The sequence below is a fragment of the Cyprinodon tularosa genome, unplaced genomic scaffold, assembly GCF_016077235.1.
Source record: "Cyprinodon tularosa strain WSP-4 unplaced genomic scaffold, ASM1607723v1 ctg285, whole genome shotgun sequence".
Classification (NCBI taxonomy): domain Eukaryota; kingdom Metazoa; phylum Chordata; class Actinopteri; order Cyprinodontiformes; family Cyprinodontidae; genus Cyprinodon; species Cyprinodon tularosa.
This window is the reverse complement of record NW_024038991.1, coordinates 1034760-1053261: the sequence shown is the minus strand read 5'-3', so window position 1 is coordinate 1053261 and position 18502 is coordinate 1034760. Positions and strand designations below refer to the sequence as shown.

At 37.8% G+C, this 18502-nt stretch overlaps 1 protein-coding gene across 1 annotated transcript in view; it reads right to left on the bottom strand.

Moving 5' to 3' along the window:
- The window catches only part of LOC119786989 (protein phosphatase 1 regulatory subunit 29-like), a 220967-nt gene that overhangs the window by 45434 nt on the left and 157031 nt on the right, over positions 1 to 18502 (bottom strand). Inside the window, exon 3 of the mRNA XM_038290610.1 lies at positions 1573 to 1621. The gene's annotated coding sequence lies outside the window, so the exon portion shown is untranslated. The remainder of the gene's footprint in view (positions 1 to 1572; positions 1622 to 18502) is intronic.

Sequence of the window (18502 nt, the reverse complement as noted above, 5' to 3'; positions counted from 1 at the left end):
GTCACAAAAAGCCTTAGACATTGCCGTTATGGTAGCTGGTGTTTCTCACTGCTTAGAACCCTAGATTTTGCAGATCATTGCGGAAAATCTCTCAGATTGATGACTGTGGTTCAAAGTAGCAGGCCAGTCTGAGGACAGGTTTTCCCACCAAAATGCCTGTTATAGGTGACATTACTTTTCCAATCAGCAATGAATTCAACAGGCTCAGAATTGGAAAGTTGTGGTCCATCATATGTGTAGTTGTACACATATAATGTTTCTATGTGTTCTGAACTAGTCCATGCATTTGTTACTTCAAGGCTGGACTATTGTAATTCTTTACTATCAGGAAGTCCACAAACTGTAGTTAAAAGCCTTCAGCTGATCCAAAATGCTGCAGCCAGAGTTCTGATGAAAATTAAAAAGAGAGATCATATCTTTCCTATCCTGGCTTCTCTTCATTGGCTTCCTGTTAAATCAAGAATAGAATTTAAAATCCTCCTTCTCACATATAAAGCCTTAAATGGCCAAGCTCCATCTGATATCAGAGATCTGATTGTTCCTTATGTTCCTAACAGAGCACTTCGCTCTCAATCTGCAGGTTTACTAGTGGTTCCTAGAATTTCTAAAAGTAGAATGGGAGGCAGATATTTTAGTTATCAGGCTCCTCTCCTGCGGAACCAACTACCAGTTTTAGTCCGTGAGGCAGACACCCTGTCTACTTTTAAGGCTAGGCTTAAAACTTTCCTTTTTGATAAAGCTTATAGTTAGGGTGGCTCAGGTTATCCTGAGCTATCTCTATAGTTATGCTGCTATAGGCTTAGACTTCTGGAGGACATAGGGACCCCCATTTCATCATTCTGCTTCATTCTCTCTCTGTTCTCCTATTCTGCAGAATCTGTTAGTTCAATCTCTAACCTTCTGCTCTCTCTGCTTTTCCTCAGAGTAGCTAGGCCTCGTCTGTTCCTGTTTGGCTGTGATGCCATCCTGGAAAGAAACATCAGCTGTGCTGCTTCCATCAACACCCTTGTTTATAGATGTTGGAGATCTGCATGTTTTCCAGTGTGGTCCTTTTTCTCTGACCGTGACTGAGTGGATGTGCTCTCTTCGTCCTCTGGCATGGGAGCTGGCTCGGAGCTCGTCTGCCTGGTTGTGTGTTAGTGTGAGGGATTGTATTTGAGTCAATGAGTCGATGCAATCAACTGGTTTTCCTTAGATAGAAAACTTTGTATCAATTTGACTGTATGATCTGGTTGAACTGTAAAGTGCCTTGAGATGACATGTGTTGTGAATTTGGTGCTATATAAATAAACTGAATTGAATTGAAATTAAATTAGAATCGATATCCATTGTTCACTGCTGTAATGCTAACTGGACTCCCTAGCGTTACGTCATTTCCAGTGTCTTTTCCGGTTTAGACCCGGAAGTAAAATTTTCTTACAAAAAAACACAAAAAGCCTAAATAGTTAATATAATCTTCAAGATCTATTTCAATGTCTATGCATAAAAAAGACAGAAAAAATGTGATAAGTCAAAGCCTATAAAAGTTGCATTCTTTATCAATTATTTTCACCAGACGATCAGAATAAATACCTTGAGTTTGATGCTGTCAAATCATCACCCACTTCAAAGAGATGAAAGCCTGCAATAAAAAACAAAATGAGATGTAAAAACAACAGATTTCTGTTTGTTTCAGGCTGAACAACACAGGATGGGGTTCCCAGAATTGTGGGTAAAGGTGTTCACAATAAAGCAAAAATAAGAAAGAAAGAAAAATGCTGATTGGGGAGGATTGATTTTATTTATTTATTTATAGGAAAACACAAAAACAGAGTGCAGGCTAGACCACTCAGTTAAAGATTTGGATTTTTTTTGCAAACTTAAAATATAAGAACACATTACTTTAACATTACTAAGACTATCATTTTACTGTAGAAATTTCTTTTTTTTCTTTTTTTTTACATTGTACCTGAATATGTTTTATTGTTCTAAAAAAATTACACAGTTGTTGCTATTTTAGGTATATATTAAAAGATATATACTGTTTATTTGAATTGTGTTTTTCAGTGTTGCCTAAAAGCCCCAGGGATATTTTCACCAACCTTACAAATTAGGGGATGTTTTTAAAAACCTTTACAAATTACCCTAAAATAGAACACCTTGTTGATAAAGAGTGTTGGGATTGATTTAGTCTATACTGAAATCCCCTAAACACCATTAATCAGCTCTATCCCACGTAATTCATCAAGAAAACAAAGTAAAAGTCAAAGCTGACTTAATTCGTCTTTATTGAGCTTTGAGATGTGAACAACAGAAAGGAACACAGGATGAATGGTGAGGAAGCAAATGTTTGTTTTTCCAGAAAAATAAGCAAACCACATCGAATGGCCCTACCACTTGCTTAATAACTACTTGCATTGTCAGGCAATCTTTTACCATTACAAATGTGGCTTGATAACCTTGATGTGGAAGCTGTGTGTGATCAAGCATCAATTAAGCATGTTATACCCTGGGTTAAGTTAAACATAAATCACAGATCTCCTCATTTTTCTTGATGTCCTGCCGATAGTTTCCAAAAGTTACCTCTTGGAAACTACTGAGGGATGAAAGCTGCTGCTGTTTGCTAGTAAAAGCCCATTCGAAATGTGTGGGACTTTGGTGTAACATGTGTTTTGCAAAATACTATACGAATAAAACTCACATTTCGATCAAAAGAAATGCAAACTTCTCTTTAATCATTTATTTGGGGATTTTTTTTCTCCTGAACCTGCAAGCTGCTCTTATGGCTGAGAGTAAAGTAGGCAATCTTTTTTTAAATTCTGTTCAAACAATTGATTGAAGTGTGAAGAAGCTCATTCTAGATGCTAGATTAGATCAAAGCATTTTGTTCACAGTTTACAGGATAACCTGTAACCCCTCTGTACACACGTTACATGTTTATACCATGGACTGTTTCCCTCACACCCACATCCACAGATCCAACACTACTTAGATGTACTTCTCGACTATAGCTGTATATAATCTGCATATATTTTATTTGCTATTATCTGTCATTATTTATCCTGTATGATAACCCCACTTACAGTATATAAATATAATCCATATCCTGATCTTCCTGTATGATCTTTATATAGTTTTATAGCCTCTTACAATTACTCTCTCTTTATACATACTGATTACAGTTAACACATATATAGTCTCTGTGCACATGTAAATAAATATTTATATACTGTATAGCACTTCTGGATAGATGCAAACTACATTTTATTGCTTCGCAATTGTGACAGTGTAATGAAAATTAAGCTGAATTCTGTTCTATGTCAAACTGTTATTTTAATCAATGGATATTTTAAGGTTAAAAAAAAAATCTCTGGTGGTTAGTTAAAAATGTGGGAAAAAACCAAAACACTTTGCCAGGCATGAAATTATTACTATTGGGTCATGTAAAATGATTAACATTATCTATCTCTAATAGCAACTGCTAGCAGGTGTAATATCCTAAGAAGAAAGTTAATATTTTATAATTAAAGGTCATACATCACTGTCAGGAATCCAGTTTGTGTGGGCTGTTTTGTGTTGTGTTTTTGTGGGGGTTTTTTTCTTCCACCACCAGGTAGCGCCTGGTTCTCCGTGGCCCTCTCACACACCTGCGGATGTTTGCCTCATTATCTGAGGACTCTTAAGCTGCTGACTGCCACTACCTCGGGGCCAAAGTGTTTGCCAGTTTTGGGTACTCTAGCCAAGCTGAAATTTGCTGAGTCAAACTGAGTTTTTGTAAACCTGAGTCTTAACCTTGTTGTTTTTTGTCTTTGCCTCTCGGCAGGAAGTCATCCTGCAAACTGGATGTTTTGGACCTTCTCCCCCAGGAAGGATCGTCTGAGCTTCAAACTGAGCTGGGGATTCAAACAGGAGGTTTGGATCTACTTTTCCCCAAAGGATTGTTTGAGCTTCACACTGAACATGGGATTAATCTCCACAAGAAACCGTTCATGTACCAAAGGAAATCAAAGTGGCCGTCAGCTCCTCCAAGTCAATTACTGGAACAACCCACACCTACTGGATTCAGAGAAAGACATCTTTTCTGGAAACGTGAGACCTGTTGCCTTTATTCCCTTTTGTAAATCGAAGCTCAAATTTCCCACTGAGCCTGAACTAACCACAGGAACTTCCCATTGACTTTTCAGTCCTGGTTCGCCAGTGTTCAGAGCAGCACTGGACCCATCTCTACCAGTTCTCAATAAACCTGTTAAACCTTCCCCTGGTCTCTCTGTTTGGTTTTCTGCATGTGGGTCAGATCTTTGAATAAAATCATGACAATTACAAGTAGGAAAAAATAAGTTGAGGAGTTTGATGAAGGGACAAATCATAATAGACAAATGTAATAATTTATAACATCTCAAAATTGGTGCTCATGTTGAGTTTTCCTCATCTGCAAGTGGTCAGTACTTATCAAAAGCGGCCCAGAGATGGAATAATGATGAACTAGCAACAGAAATAGGGATGTGTACGGTTCATTGATGAAGCTGGTCTACTGATGCTTAAATTGGCAAACATATTAATAGTAAAATTATCAAACTCTATATAAAAGGCATATTATAATCCAGTGCCCTAAAATGCCTTTCTATCAATTCCATAATAAGCTTTCTTCAACTTAAAACAGATAAAACAAACATTTTTCCCATTTGCAATATTCCACCCGGTCTAAAACCGAGAACATTCGTCATTAATGACTCAGTTCAGATGTCTTCCTTCTTGCAGCAGTGCAAAACATATTACAGTACTACAATTACTCATATTCTGTTCACTGAGGTAATTTTCATCAAAGAAGTTCAGGTTATTAGATTTTTTAAACAAAATTATAATTTAGGGGTTACATAGTACAACAATACACTATTTATTTTATGTATATACTTTTAAAAAATCTGTTCTGAGGAGTAGCTGTGTAGCTGTGGAAGTAAAAATATGATAAACAGCAATTGAACTATTTATGATAAACAGTTATGTTTCCACTGCAAAACATTTCTGTAGCAAAATCATTGTTCAACATTATAGAGATAGAGGAATACCCCACAAGTTTCAGGGGAAAAAATGCTTTAGATGATCTGTGGTTAAGTCAATGTCTCAAAGATTGACTTAAACTTTAAAAGAAGGCACAAGATGATGCCTTCTCAATAAACTCTGCTTTTACTTCTGTTGGAAAACATCAGTGTTCTTTTTTTTTTTTATAGAATCACTGAATTTACTGAATCAAGGCTGTGACTTAACCTGCTGGTGTTTATAAAACATCTACCTTTCAGTCCCATTACTGCTCTTATTGTTGCAACTTTGCTTTCCCTTGAGTTGAAAAAACTGCCAGGTCAACACTCTGCCTCTTAATCATTTTTTTTATTTGTTGCTAACATCAGGAGATAAACCATAAAATAAACAAACCATCTGTGTCTGGCAAACTCTCTGAGGTTTTTGTTGTCCCTCTCAAAGGACATTTTCTGTTGCATATTTAAAAATAGGCAGCAAGAGAAGTATATTTATAGTCTTTTTCAAGGTAATTTGTGGAAGGTAGATAATTGTCTCTTATGGTCAGTTTTACATCTTTTCAGATTTAGAAAGCAAAGATAGACAGAATCTGACATATTTTCAGAAATGAAAAAAATCTGTTTAAGATGGCTTTTACAGTTTTCTGACTTATGCTATTGTTAAACTGCTTTTTTTAAGGATGTTATGTATGCAAAAGATCAGTCTTGTGTGTTCTGGTAAGTCATGAAGATAGACTGATTAAATGGGGGTCAAATAATATTAGCTGATATAATTAGATAGTAAGTAAGAAACTATCTAACCTCCCAGGTGAGTGAACTGCCTGTCTAGCATAGTGGGAAAATATGTAATTTCATTATTGGGGTCATGCAGAGATGTGATATCAGCCACAGTGCTTTGCAATAGTACTTATAAGCTTTAAACCTTTCAACATCTTGTCACATTATAACCACAAATTTTAATGTGACAAGATGTGTTTTATTATAGGAGTGGGTGATCTGACAATATCATATCCTAATGGTTAAGAATGTGCTGACAAGCTGTCAGAAAAGAGAGACTACTGAATTCTCCTTGAGGCACCTTCTGTGCGCTGTAGTTCTATGTGTGGAGCTCGATTGTATCCATTTTGTTTTCCTTCTTTTCCTGCAGTTTTATTGACTAACACACACAGGAGAGAAGAAACAGTAATGGGTTTAATTAATTAATGGCATGCCTATAGTATACCCTTAGTATAGTTAGTGTCTCTGTTGCCATCTTTAATGATTGTGTTATTAACACCACAGAGATTTAATTGAATGCATTATCTAAGGCTTGTCAATGCAGATGCAAGCATTGACAAGCCTTCTGTGTGCTTCTAGAAAAACACAGAAGCCTTTTTGAGGATGTTTTTTCCTCAATTAAGGAACCTACTGTAATGATCTCTTCCCTAGCAGCTAGTTGCTTATTAGCTGACTCTAAAACAAAGCAACGAAAGATTTAGTCAAATGTCTTAAGATTCTTGAGAGTCTGCCTAACTTGTTATCACTTTCTGGATTTACTGGACTACAGTCTATGTCTTGGATGTATTTTTAAGTCATACACTTATATCCATAAAGCAGGGAGTATAAAACTGTCACAAAACAAGGACGTAATGCAGCTGAGGTTTCTATATATATCATAAATTGTGAAATAATTGTCAACTAGAGGAATTCTCTGTCTGTGTCCTTTTCATTCCATATAATGCTTGAAAAAGTTGACTACAATGTCCAATGTCATTTTGCTTTTCAACATTGACTAGTTTTAAAATCAAGATAATTGTATTGCAAATAATCACTTAAAATTCTTCTTTTCTTTTCAGCCTATTTGACAAGAACAGACTAAAAACTATTATTTATCAAGATAGCATACAATTGTTAAAGTCATAACTTTTCTTTGGCTCATGCTGCTGAAACCCCTCCAATTTTTTTTATGTTTGGTAGGACCATTTGGAGAATTATAACCATTTGATATTGTAATATATGCTCGTTTACAGAAGGGGAATGTTCCACTTTAATTAATAATAAGGTTATTGTCTATTTTTCAGCAGTTCTTAACAGCTCTCCTGTGATGGCATGGTGTGTGGCTTGTTCTTATCAGAGTATTTGTCAGAACTGATTCAGTGTAATAAAGATATATACATATTAACAATATACATACAAAATGTATAAACTTTTCTTACTTAATGTCAGGTATAACATATACTGTACCTCCTACATAGTTAAATATCATAGACCGTAACTCCCATCCTTTCTATGTACAACTCATAAAAAGCTGAATCCATGCATAGCCAAAACACACACATAAGGATGCACAAATAGTTTTTTTTGTTTTTTTACCATTGCACACAAAGTTCCACTAATCTTTGGCAACTTCCAGCTAGCTACAGTATACACAAAAACAAAGAGAGAGAAATGGTTTGTTGTTATGATTATGAACACTACCAGATACCTTTTTCAAAATGTGTAATCTAGAGTTAAAACATTACTTATTTTGCAAAAACAAAAAATACAGACTACGGTTGTGAAATGTATTATTTTTGGTGTCTTTGGTGCGAATGTCTTTCAAAGTCCGTCCATCCATCCATCCATCCATCCATCCATCCATGCATCCATCCATCCATCCATCCATCCATCCATCCATCCATCCATCCATCCATCCATCCATCCATCCATCCATCCAACCATCCAATCCATCCATCCATCCATCCATCCATCCATCCATCCATCCATCCAGCCATCCAGCCAGCCATGTTCTTCCGCTTATCCATAGCCGGGTCGCAGAGGCAGAAGTCTAAGCAAGGATGCCCAGACATCCTGATCCAACACACTTCCTCCAGCTGCTCTGGGAGGCCCCCGAGGCGACACCAGGCCAGCCAGAGACAAATTCCCTCCTGCGTGTCATGGGTCTTCCATGAAATCTTCTCCCAATGGGGTGTGCCTGGAACACCTCCCAAGGAAGGCGATCAGGAGGCATCCGAAACAGATGCCCGAGCCACCTCAGCTTGCTCATTTCGACGTGGAGGTGCAATGACTCTACTCCGAGCTCCCCAAGGGTAACTGAGCGCCTCACCTGAGTCTTGAAACACTTTGAAAAGTATATTCCAACACTTTGAAAAGTGTTTCAAGACCCCCATCTTTGGGTCTTTCAAAGTGTTTCAAAAATATGTTTTGAAAATATATTGTTTTCCCTTTGGTGTTTTCAAAGTGTTTTGAATGAAAGTTCAGTTAACTGTTTATTTAAAACCTGAATAAATCAAAAAGACTAATCAAGATAAAGTTATCCCAATCACAAAATCACAATATAAACAAAATTCCCACTAGTAGTCAAGTCTTGTTTATTTATATATTCCATTTTATTTTCCCTACTACCTTTAACACTGATTATTTAGTTTATATAACCCTGTACCTTAAGTGTATCTTCTGTTTGCATTAAGCAAAGCCCCCCTTCACTTTGCACCAAAGACACACACACAGTCCCACTATTATTACGGGGATTTTCCATTTAATTCAATTTATTTTCACAGCATAACCCAGACCCTTACTCTAACCTTTCGGATCACATGCATAACCCTAAACTGAATCTAAACTGAAATCATACTTCAGTCCTAAACCTAACCCCCAAACCAAGATAACTTTCCCTTTGAACTGTCCCCCACAAGTACCTGTAAGTCCCCATTATGTAGTATATTCCTGTGAAATTGCATTTGTACTCTTTGCAGCTTTTCCCCTTGTATCTAACATGCAGTGGCTCTTTAAGTGAGTGGTCTACTGTAAAGGCCAAATTGAGAAGAAGAAGAAATTGGTCCAAAATCAGTGTAAAAAGGAGGGGGGGGGGGGGGGGGTGAAACAGTTAGCAAGGTTTGAGAACACTATCTCAAGTTTGCAGTATGGGGTGGCAGTGTAAAGAATACCAGGAAAAAAAATATTGTGAAAAATACTGAAGTAAAATCTATGTTGACAGAGAATATAAAGCCCGGGTGCAAATGGGCCTTTCAAATAAACAATGACAACAGAACCCAAGAGGTGTTTTAGCTTTTAAGCATCCATCCATCTTCTTCCACTTATCCATCAGTGTCATGGTGGGGCTGGTGTCTTTTTCCAGTAGTCTATTAGCAACAATTCATCTAAATGTCCTGTTTTTGGAATGTGGTAAGAAGCCGGAGTACCCAAAGAGAACCCAAGCATTCTTCTAAATTATCAATTGTTAACAACAATAAGATCTCCTACAGAGCAAAATAAATATAATGCTTCAGGTCTTTGAAGTAGAATTGAAAACATTTGTGGAAAGAAAAGGATAGCAAAACATTAAATATATGCAAACTTAATCTTAACTTGCATGCACAAATAAAGTAGATTAAACCAGTTCACATAACTTGTGAAGGCCAGATATAATAGAATAGATAAACAGTTGCCCGTGGTAGCTCTTTAAACAAAATACCATAGAAGAATAATTGTCAAGACCAAACAAATGAAAATTGTTTTTCATTCTTTAACGAGAGATTTCAGAAATATATTAACGAGAGAACAATAATGCTCAGCAACAGCTTTTGTGTTGCTGTGCAAGCTAAACAAAAGAGGCTATTCATTTATACTCAATTGCGACACACAGTGATGAGCTGGCTACACTTGTGGCTATAATGGCAGCAAGAAGCTCTCACTTCACGATATCCTTCCACCAATTCTCAATATATAATAAATCAGTGTGCTGGACTGGAACATCAAAGGATCTTAGGGCGCCAAAGAGATAGAGCACAGAAATCTGGGAGAGCCACAGAGGCAGTGAGTGTGCACACTAACAGTTAGCTAATGGCTGTAATTTAACTTCACCTCCTAGGTAAGTGAGTAAGGGTGAAAGTTTAAAGCTTGAATCAATGAAAACAGGTAAGAGGGGGAGCACCTCAGGAGAGAGGGGACAGCGATCCATTTCAGTGAGAAAAACGTACCTTGGATAGAAACAAATGACAAGAGTAAAGTAAAGCAATCGAAGCAAGGTTTTTGATTGTACAACCAGGCTGAGTGATGGATTCGGATGAAGAGGAAAAAAATTTATTTTAGATTATTTATTTGAGAGGCTTTAGAAGTCTGGTTTACATGTGTCAAAATACCCGTCCCACCCTTAATACATAAAATCCCTCTTGTCCTTTGCTGAGACGATTACAGTTACACACATCCTCGCTCCACACACAGACATTAATCACCCCTACAGTGTAAAAGGAAACACAGTAGGGTATTTCCCTCAAGGCAATGGTTCCACTATTTTAGCTCACCAATCTTACTCAAAGGATGTAGTACCTCACCCTGAAATGGAAATTTTTAGCTATCTCAAGGTGTGTTTGGGTGGCCTCTGATCCTTCATTTACTCTCCTGTATAAACCTATTAAAAACTGTACTCACTACAGCAAGAGAGAGTTCATTACATGGTAACCGTTATTCTGGGTGGTAGAAAAGCTCATAGTCATTAATAACTGATACAGATGTTTTGCAGGCTCATATAATTATGTCTGTGAATTTTTGGTTCACCACAGCACACAAATTAAGCAGCTATCAGGACCACAGTTTGTTGGACTACAGGGGTAGCTGTCTTATCAAGTAGTCAACAGGACAGTGGAGGCGGTGGAGGGGTATAAATGCCTTGGTGTTGACCTGGACAACAAACTCGGCTGGATACACAACTGTGAAGCTGCCTACAAGAAGGGAAAGAGCAGATTATACTTCCTAAGGAAGATTAGATCCTTGGGCTTTCCCAGCAAGATTGTGAGCTGTTCAGCCATCATCTGCTGGGGTCGCAGCATCAGAGAAAATAACTTAAAAAAACATAAAAGCTACAAAAAAAAAACAATTCTGTTCTAAGAACTCTATAACCTCTGGAGATTATTTCTCAAAGAAGAATTCTAAATAAAGTGAAGAACATTATGGAGAACAGTGAGCATCCTCTTTAGAAGTTTGTTAAACAACTACCGAGCGTCTTCAGTAAGACTGTTGCCCAGATCTCCAAATTCTCCATAGCTACAGAAGGTGCTTCCTGCTTACAGCTATCAACAACTAAAAACCTTGTAGGAAAATGTTACTGCAAATTCAATTATCCTTTAGGGTTAATTAAGTAATTTGAATTATATTTAATTGAAAAAATGTTTATGAGTAATTTCATTTACAGATCTAGAATTCAATTTCAAATGTAAAATTCAAATTTTTGTGGGGCACATATCTGGGTCTTTAAGAAAGATCTAAATTGAGGTTTTCATGGCAAAAGTTTCTGCTAACACAATCCTGAGCATTAGCATGCTTAGTATTGGTCTAGTTCAGAGGTCACAGATTAGCAGGCCGCAGTCGGGATCCGTCCCACCTGCGGGCTAATCCGGACCCAACCTGATTTAAAAATGTATGAATTACCACAGGTTGCTCTACGTCAGTGTCTAATTGCACTTGCTCCGCTTCTCCTGTTTTTACCTTAAAGCCCTCCAGAGTGTCCAGGACCAGGCTGCACGTGATACAGTTACGCCAATGAGCGTCAGGATGAAAAAGCGTGTCAGTCTGGGTTTCTACTGCCGCTAGCTACTTTTAGACACAGCAGGCAAATCTTTGGCGATGGCAAAGAAGGAGAAGATGATGTGTAGTGCTGGAAGAACTGAGGCGAACTGGTGACAGAAAAGTGAAATGGCATGCTCAATGATGACCCTGCACATTTAGAGTATGTTTGGCTCAACCTACTGCTGTGAAGCAGGATTCTCCACCATGACCATAATCAAAAAGAAATATTGATTCAGGCTCACGAATGAGTACCTTGATAGGTGCTTGATAAGGGAGCCTAGGCAGAAGTCCACTGAAGAAACTCAGTGTTTTTCCTTCATCCACCTGCAACACAGCCAATCAGCTTTGAACCACACCTCCACGAAAGTCAATCGACATCCAAACCTCATCTTAAAAGGCCTCTGATATGAACCTGTCTGCTCACAGCGCATCTGCGCAGGTGGCAGATCCATTGTGACTTAGGGCTGGACGATATAAAAAAAAAGCTTATCAATAAAAAAAAATGCATATTGATCGAAATCGATAATTATTGAAAAGATTTGAAACAACATTTTTTGTGCTGCTCTGCCTGGACATTTTATGATATTGCTAAATGATTTAATTTTAATAAAGAACAAACACAGACCTCCAATTAAATCTTTATTTAACCAACTTTTTTAACCATAACAGAATTGTTTTAAAGAAAAATAACTTAAGAGACTGGAGTTATGTTATTAAATACTGAAAAAGAATAAACTAAAGTGACCAGAAAAGTGACCAAAATAAATATAACAAATAAATAAATAGAATACCCTATTTGGGTGGGAATAGTACACCACCAGCTTGTGGTAATTGACAGATTGTAGGACTACGCTACCATGTAAACAAACTCCACTCAACAAGAAGGAAAACCCAAACATAATTTAACTCACCCCTTAGCCTAGCATTTCTATGGGGTATTTTTTTCTCACCCCCATCACTGCATGAAAAGTGAGATTTTCGTCCCCGTAAACCCCCGTAAACTCCCGCAGATCTCCCTGATTTTCGTCAGTTTCCGACAATTTGCAACCCGTGCTTGTCCGCGTTTGTCGTGCCACAAATTGTCGGAAACGGACTCTGACGTATGTGGAGAGCGATCAGCTGTACTAATGGCCCTAATTAGCATATGAATGCAGCAAACCCGCGCGGCTGGCCAGGTCTGGCTTGAATAACCTGCTCAGTATTGGCTGAAACCACTATTCTCAAACAAGTAAAATCGCTCGTGATTGGCAGCAAAACCAAACGTGGCCACGCCAGGCTTTAATTTTCTTACTGAGTATTGGACGGAACCACTTCTTTTTAAACAAGTAAAGTCGCTCGTGATTGGTTGGCATATATATATATATATATATATATATATATATATATATATATATATATATATATATATATATTTACATATAAATTTACATATATATATATTTATGAATATATATTTATTTATTCATATATTTATTCATTCGTATGCTGTGTATTTATGTTATCCTACACTACTACACAATTATTAGGCTACCATCAAGGACATGAATGAATTTATACAGGAAATGAACATTTGCCAGGAAGCTGTTTATGCAAAGAAAGAGCTTTATTAAAACACACACAACAATATACAACGCGTATCCAAACACATGCGTATCTAAAAATTACAACTCCGTGAACGGTCCGTTTGCTTCTTCGGGGTTGGAGGTAACTGGCAGCATTCCCTCCGAGGCAGGTCCGATGTGCAGACGCCTACTGTGCGTGGCCCTGTACTTCGGCATCGCTTCTAACCGGGACTGCAGCTTAACACAGAGTTCAGTGAGATCCGGCCTACGAAATGGCGGCGACCGTACAATCCACCCAGAGACACCGCCAACGACGCCATCTTCTTCGTCGGACATGAGGCCGACGGTGGCGGACTTCCAGAGTTCCACTTCCTCATCTGCTAGCACACTCTGCCTCGCTTTCAGCAGCTGAAAAAAACAAAACAATGAATCAGCGCACTGCGTATGGACACAACACATCTATTAATGCACCTGAAAAATAGTCACCAAATAAAGTCTTACCCTCTTTCTTCTGGCCCGACTCCGAGCAGATTGCTAGGCAGCCTCCGCAAGCAACGTGTTGGCTGGCTGCGTATATCTGAAGCTCCTGCGTACCGACTCAAAATACGTCTTACAGGCAGCTGGAAAACAATTAAATGAGAGTGGTATGAATAAAAAATCAAACGCAAGTCACAGTAACAAGGAAGGAGAAAACATTAAAACAAGTCACTTACACACAATGTCATCTTTATCAACATCGTGCAAATCTGGACTTGCTGATATGGCTCCGAGCAAATAGGAGGTCTGTGAAAACAAAATGTACAGCTATGATCGGTATCTATCCGTATCCATTGCCTTTTACCGCAGAATGAAAGCATATTCTTTAAATCTTACCCTTGCTCCGGTTCATAGCGCCTGCAATTAGTCTCCGAGTTGTGAAGACGGCGTACTGCTTCCTGTGAATCACAAAAAATACACTTTAATAAAGCTTGTTCTTGCAAGGCTACTATTAGCCGTAGCTTTAGGCTAGGCTGTTATTAGCCGTAGCTTTAGGCTAGGCTGCTATTAGCCGTAGCTTTAGGCTAGGCTGCTATTAGCCGTAGCTTTAGGCTAGGCTGCTATTAGCCGTAGCTTTAGGCTAGGCTGTTATTAGCCGTAGCTTTAGGCTAGGCTGCTATTAGCCGTAGCTTTAGGCTAGGCTGCTATTAGCCGTAGCTTAGGCTAGGCTGCTTTTAGCCTTGCAGGCAGTAATCGAACATATATTTACCGCTAGCATCTCTTCTTTGAGTTCGTCTTGTTCGATGCACAGTCGCCATCGCGTCCAAGAGGAGTTTTAGCCCGAAATCCCACATACTCCGCTCCAGACCGCCTGCACAAAGCAAAGCATACATCCTCCACTGTGGCTGCAGACCACGCCGCTCTGAGTTTCTTGGAGATCGTAAAGAGCATGCGCGAGATGAACCAGGGTTTCCGCGGATCAATAAAAATAATTTAAAAATCATTCTTTTTTTTTTTTAAATCAAGGCCTTAATTGGCACTAAAATTATTTAAATATGTTTATCGAAGTATTTATAATTCATTAATAAAAAATGCTTATAAAAACAATTTCGTCAGATATATTATATCGCTCCAGGCGGAGAAAAAGCTAGAGTATATATATATATACGTATATATGTGTGTGTGTGTGTGTGTTTACATACATACAGGAGTCATGGAACTCTGCTTACAGCTCCTTCATATGTCATGTACACTAATAATTTGTGTACATGGTTCTTGTTGATGGCATTAAAATAATTTCAAATAGCATTAAAATAGCATTAAATTAGAGTCACTCATTCCTGTATGAACCCTGTGAGCGCTTAATTTAATATGACATATTAAAAAAATCCCACCATCATCCAGCATATGTTCAGTTTCTGCCCAAATATATATATATTTTTTTGTAGATTTTTGTAACGGGGATAAGGATAATTCAAAACTGCTTTTTTTGAATGAACTTGTTCACTACTCCCAAACTCAGCATCTCTTTTCATTCCTGTAATAAGAAGTTTCTTTTGAATGGATTTGATTAAAGTTTAAGTCCCTCGGTATAAAATAAATATTTTGATGGAGATGAGAAATCTGCTTCCTCGTTGGTGAATAACCAATAGTTTGGATCCAATCATTTAAATAAACGGTGTTAGTTTTTTTTTTTTATATATAAGAATTGTGCTATAATTTCTAGTCACCGATCTGTTGCTGCTATATTTTAATTTGACGAACCAGAATTTGTCGATGTTCTTTTTCCTGTTTGGTGCGATTGCAATTGCGGATCTTGACCTGGCCGGACCTTATGACCAGTGTACCAATCTTCTGATGGCTACTTCCAACAGGATAATGCGCCATGTTATAAAGTGAATCATCTCAGACTCATTTCTTGAAACTTTTCCACTTAAGTTATTGTGAATTGAGCATATTGACAGACAACATTTTATATTTTTTATCTTAAATGCAATTTTTTTTTTAAATAATGACTGCTCTAAATGTATTGCTCTGTCAGCTAAAGATCTGTTTTGGTCTCTATACTTTAATTAAATAAATCAATTCAAGCTAAAATGTAAGAGGCTATACTGAGCCTGTATCAGAAATTTTCTTACCTTTTAGAAAAATGTCACTTGGAGTAAAACCCCCCCCTGCAACCCTGATTTGCATTTGTATAGCTCACAGCATGTTCATTTACATGTTAAAGCCTCCCCTAGAATTCCATTAGGGGGGGAGGCATGGGGGGAACACTGCCTAAGAAAGTCCACGTCAATTTCTGACAATTTACGGGAGTTTTCGGCGAAGCCTGCAAATTGCCGTAAACTGCCGCTAACCTGAAGTTCCACGACAATCTACAGTGCCGCATATTGACGAAAATCCCACTTATCATGCAGTGCATTCTTCTAGAGGTGCTGCTGGCACCCCGTTATGGTTCAGCTTAGTTTCCTGCTTTAACCCGAGTTATTACTTTGAAGTTGCTGGCCCCTCAGCATTTTTCTCTCAATTGTTAGAACTATGTGGGAAACTTCCCAGAACTAAAAATATATATTTTTTTTTCAGAAATTCCCGAAGATTCCTTGGAGGACAATGCAGAGCCGCGCCGGGGCCTACACAGCTCGTACTCCTGCGGGTGTGAGCGGCTGAGATGATGAAACAAGTTGGTTGTGTTATCAGACTTCGTTTTTACTGGTTCCCTAGAAATTTTACAGATGTCTGTGGTTTGTTTTTTGTCCGACTTGCCATAACCGAAATACTGCCAAACATGCGAACTACAAAAACCCTTCTTTAGAACAATTTCCTCCGCCTCTCCTTGCTGCTACATCTTCATGTGCTCTGTGTTGTGGTTTGACAGGGCGGCGCTTTGTGACGGTGTGCCTGGGTCTGCGATTGCGATTGGTTGGGAGGAAGTAGTGAATAGCATAAACCTACATAATAGGCTACAATGAGAAGGAAGGAAAACTGCGTTTCTTTATCGAACTTTTATCAACCCTCTTTTTTTCTATTGCGCCACACGTCAATCGATCGATATATATCGTTATTGAATTATCGCCCAGCCCTACTGTGACTTCATTCAGATGACACAGTTTAAACCAACCTGCAGCCCCTCCTCCACCATCGTAGCTAAAGCTTCATCAGAGTGTCATTCCTCCAGGACTCTTACTGCATTCCCTGTCTCATTTTAACCGGTGCGGCAGAAGACCGCCATGTTGAGTCTGGTTCTGACAGAGGTTTCTTCCCAATGGGGAGTTTTTTCTCTCCACTGTTGTTTCATGCTTGCTCATCATGGACAGGTTCTCTCAACCTGTGTTATCCAACTGGACTTCCATCTTCCAGGTCCCTGAGTGAAGCTCTAGTATCAGCTCACACAGTCCACTGGATCTCCCATAAAGCTCAGCATACCGTCTCACTAACCAGCAGTCTACAGACTAACCAACTTCCTCTATCTCCACTCTACCACCAGTTTCAGGCCTGGGGGGGAAACAGCCCTATTCTTTGCTCCTTTTCATGCATATCTATCAAAATTAAGTGTTAGGTTTCCTGCTGAGGTCTGAGCGCCAAAGACATTTTAATTGTATTAATACATTTCTCCTAATTGTCATTTCTCTTTTGGTGAGTTTTTCAGATTAAAATGGCTTTGTCTCCATTCAAACCCAGGTTTAAAGCCTTGCAGGGCAGTGTAATGTCCACTTCTCTCATTAAGCCATAACAACAGGAAGAAAAAAATAACAAAAGGTCCATTCATGTGTTTTACAAATAATGTGAATCAGAAAATATATATCTATATCTATGTCTATATATCAAACTGAATGATTGTTGTTCTCTACTTAAAAAAACACCTTACATTTTAAAATGGAAAAAATCTCTTTTATGAAACATTTTTTTTATTTAAAAAAGCTATGTATAAAATGGATGCATAAACACCTAATTTTATGTCAGTGTTAAATTCTGTTTACAGTAACAGATTATAGTTAAAAATGTCTCCGGACCTTTACTGTTTGTTGATTTTCTTTATACTGACCCCGCTGATTTTTGATTGGTTACCCCTGGTGTAGTTCATTAATAAATGCTGTTACAACAGTAAATGTCATTGTTTTTTGTTTGTTTTAATTTAAAGATTTGACATTCCATCAGTTTTAGCTCTCCAAACTACTGTTTATGTCCTTTTTTTTATGAAAAAATTAACACTTATTTTTTACATTTCTAGCTAGGAATGAAATGTGGGAATATTGTGATAACTTTTCACAATCGTTTATTTCTCTTTTCTGTGACAAGTAAGTATTAAAAACTGTGTCTGGTAGCAGCAAATGCAACAGGCAGTCATTCGAACCATTCTAGTAGAATTCTTATGAAGGATGTCATTCTAAACACCAAAACAACAGGTCACATAATCACAGATCATGGCCCCAAGATTCCTTTTTGAGTAAATAAGAATTGAGAGTTGATATTAAAGGACATAATTTCATTTCAAAGTATGATGTAAATAAGTGTGAATCAACAGTCAAAGGCTGAACTGAAACGTTTTACATAAATAATTGAGGACTCATTAAGGATGACATAATTTTCTTTTGTTTGACAATTATATGTGACGTTTTACCGATTCTAAGTTTGTTTGTTCTTTGCCTCCTCCTCTATCCAATCAGTATAACTGATTATTTTTGGCAACCCTGTGAGGGAAACTCATTTCGGCCGCTTGTATTTGCAAAAAAAGATATAGTATTTGTAATTATTCAGACACTTCTGAACTTTTTAAAAATATACCGGACAGAGTTTCTAGTCATTTTGGGATAATGGAACTGTGCTGACAAATGATTAGTTTTTAAAATAGATGAGGTGTAGTTAATCTTCTTTGTAAAATATTCAAATAATAATTTTTCTCTGAACACT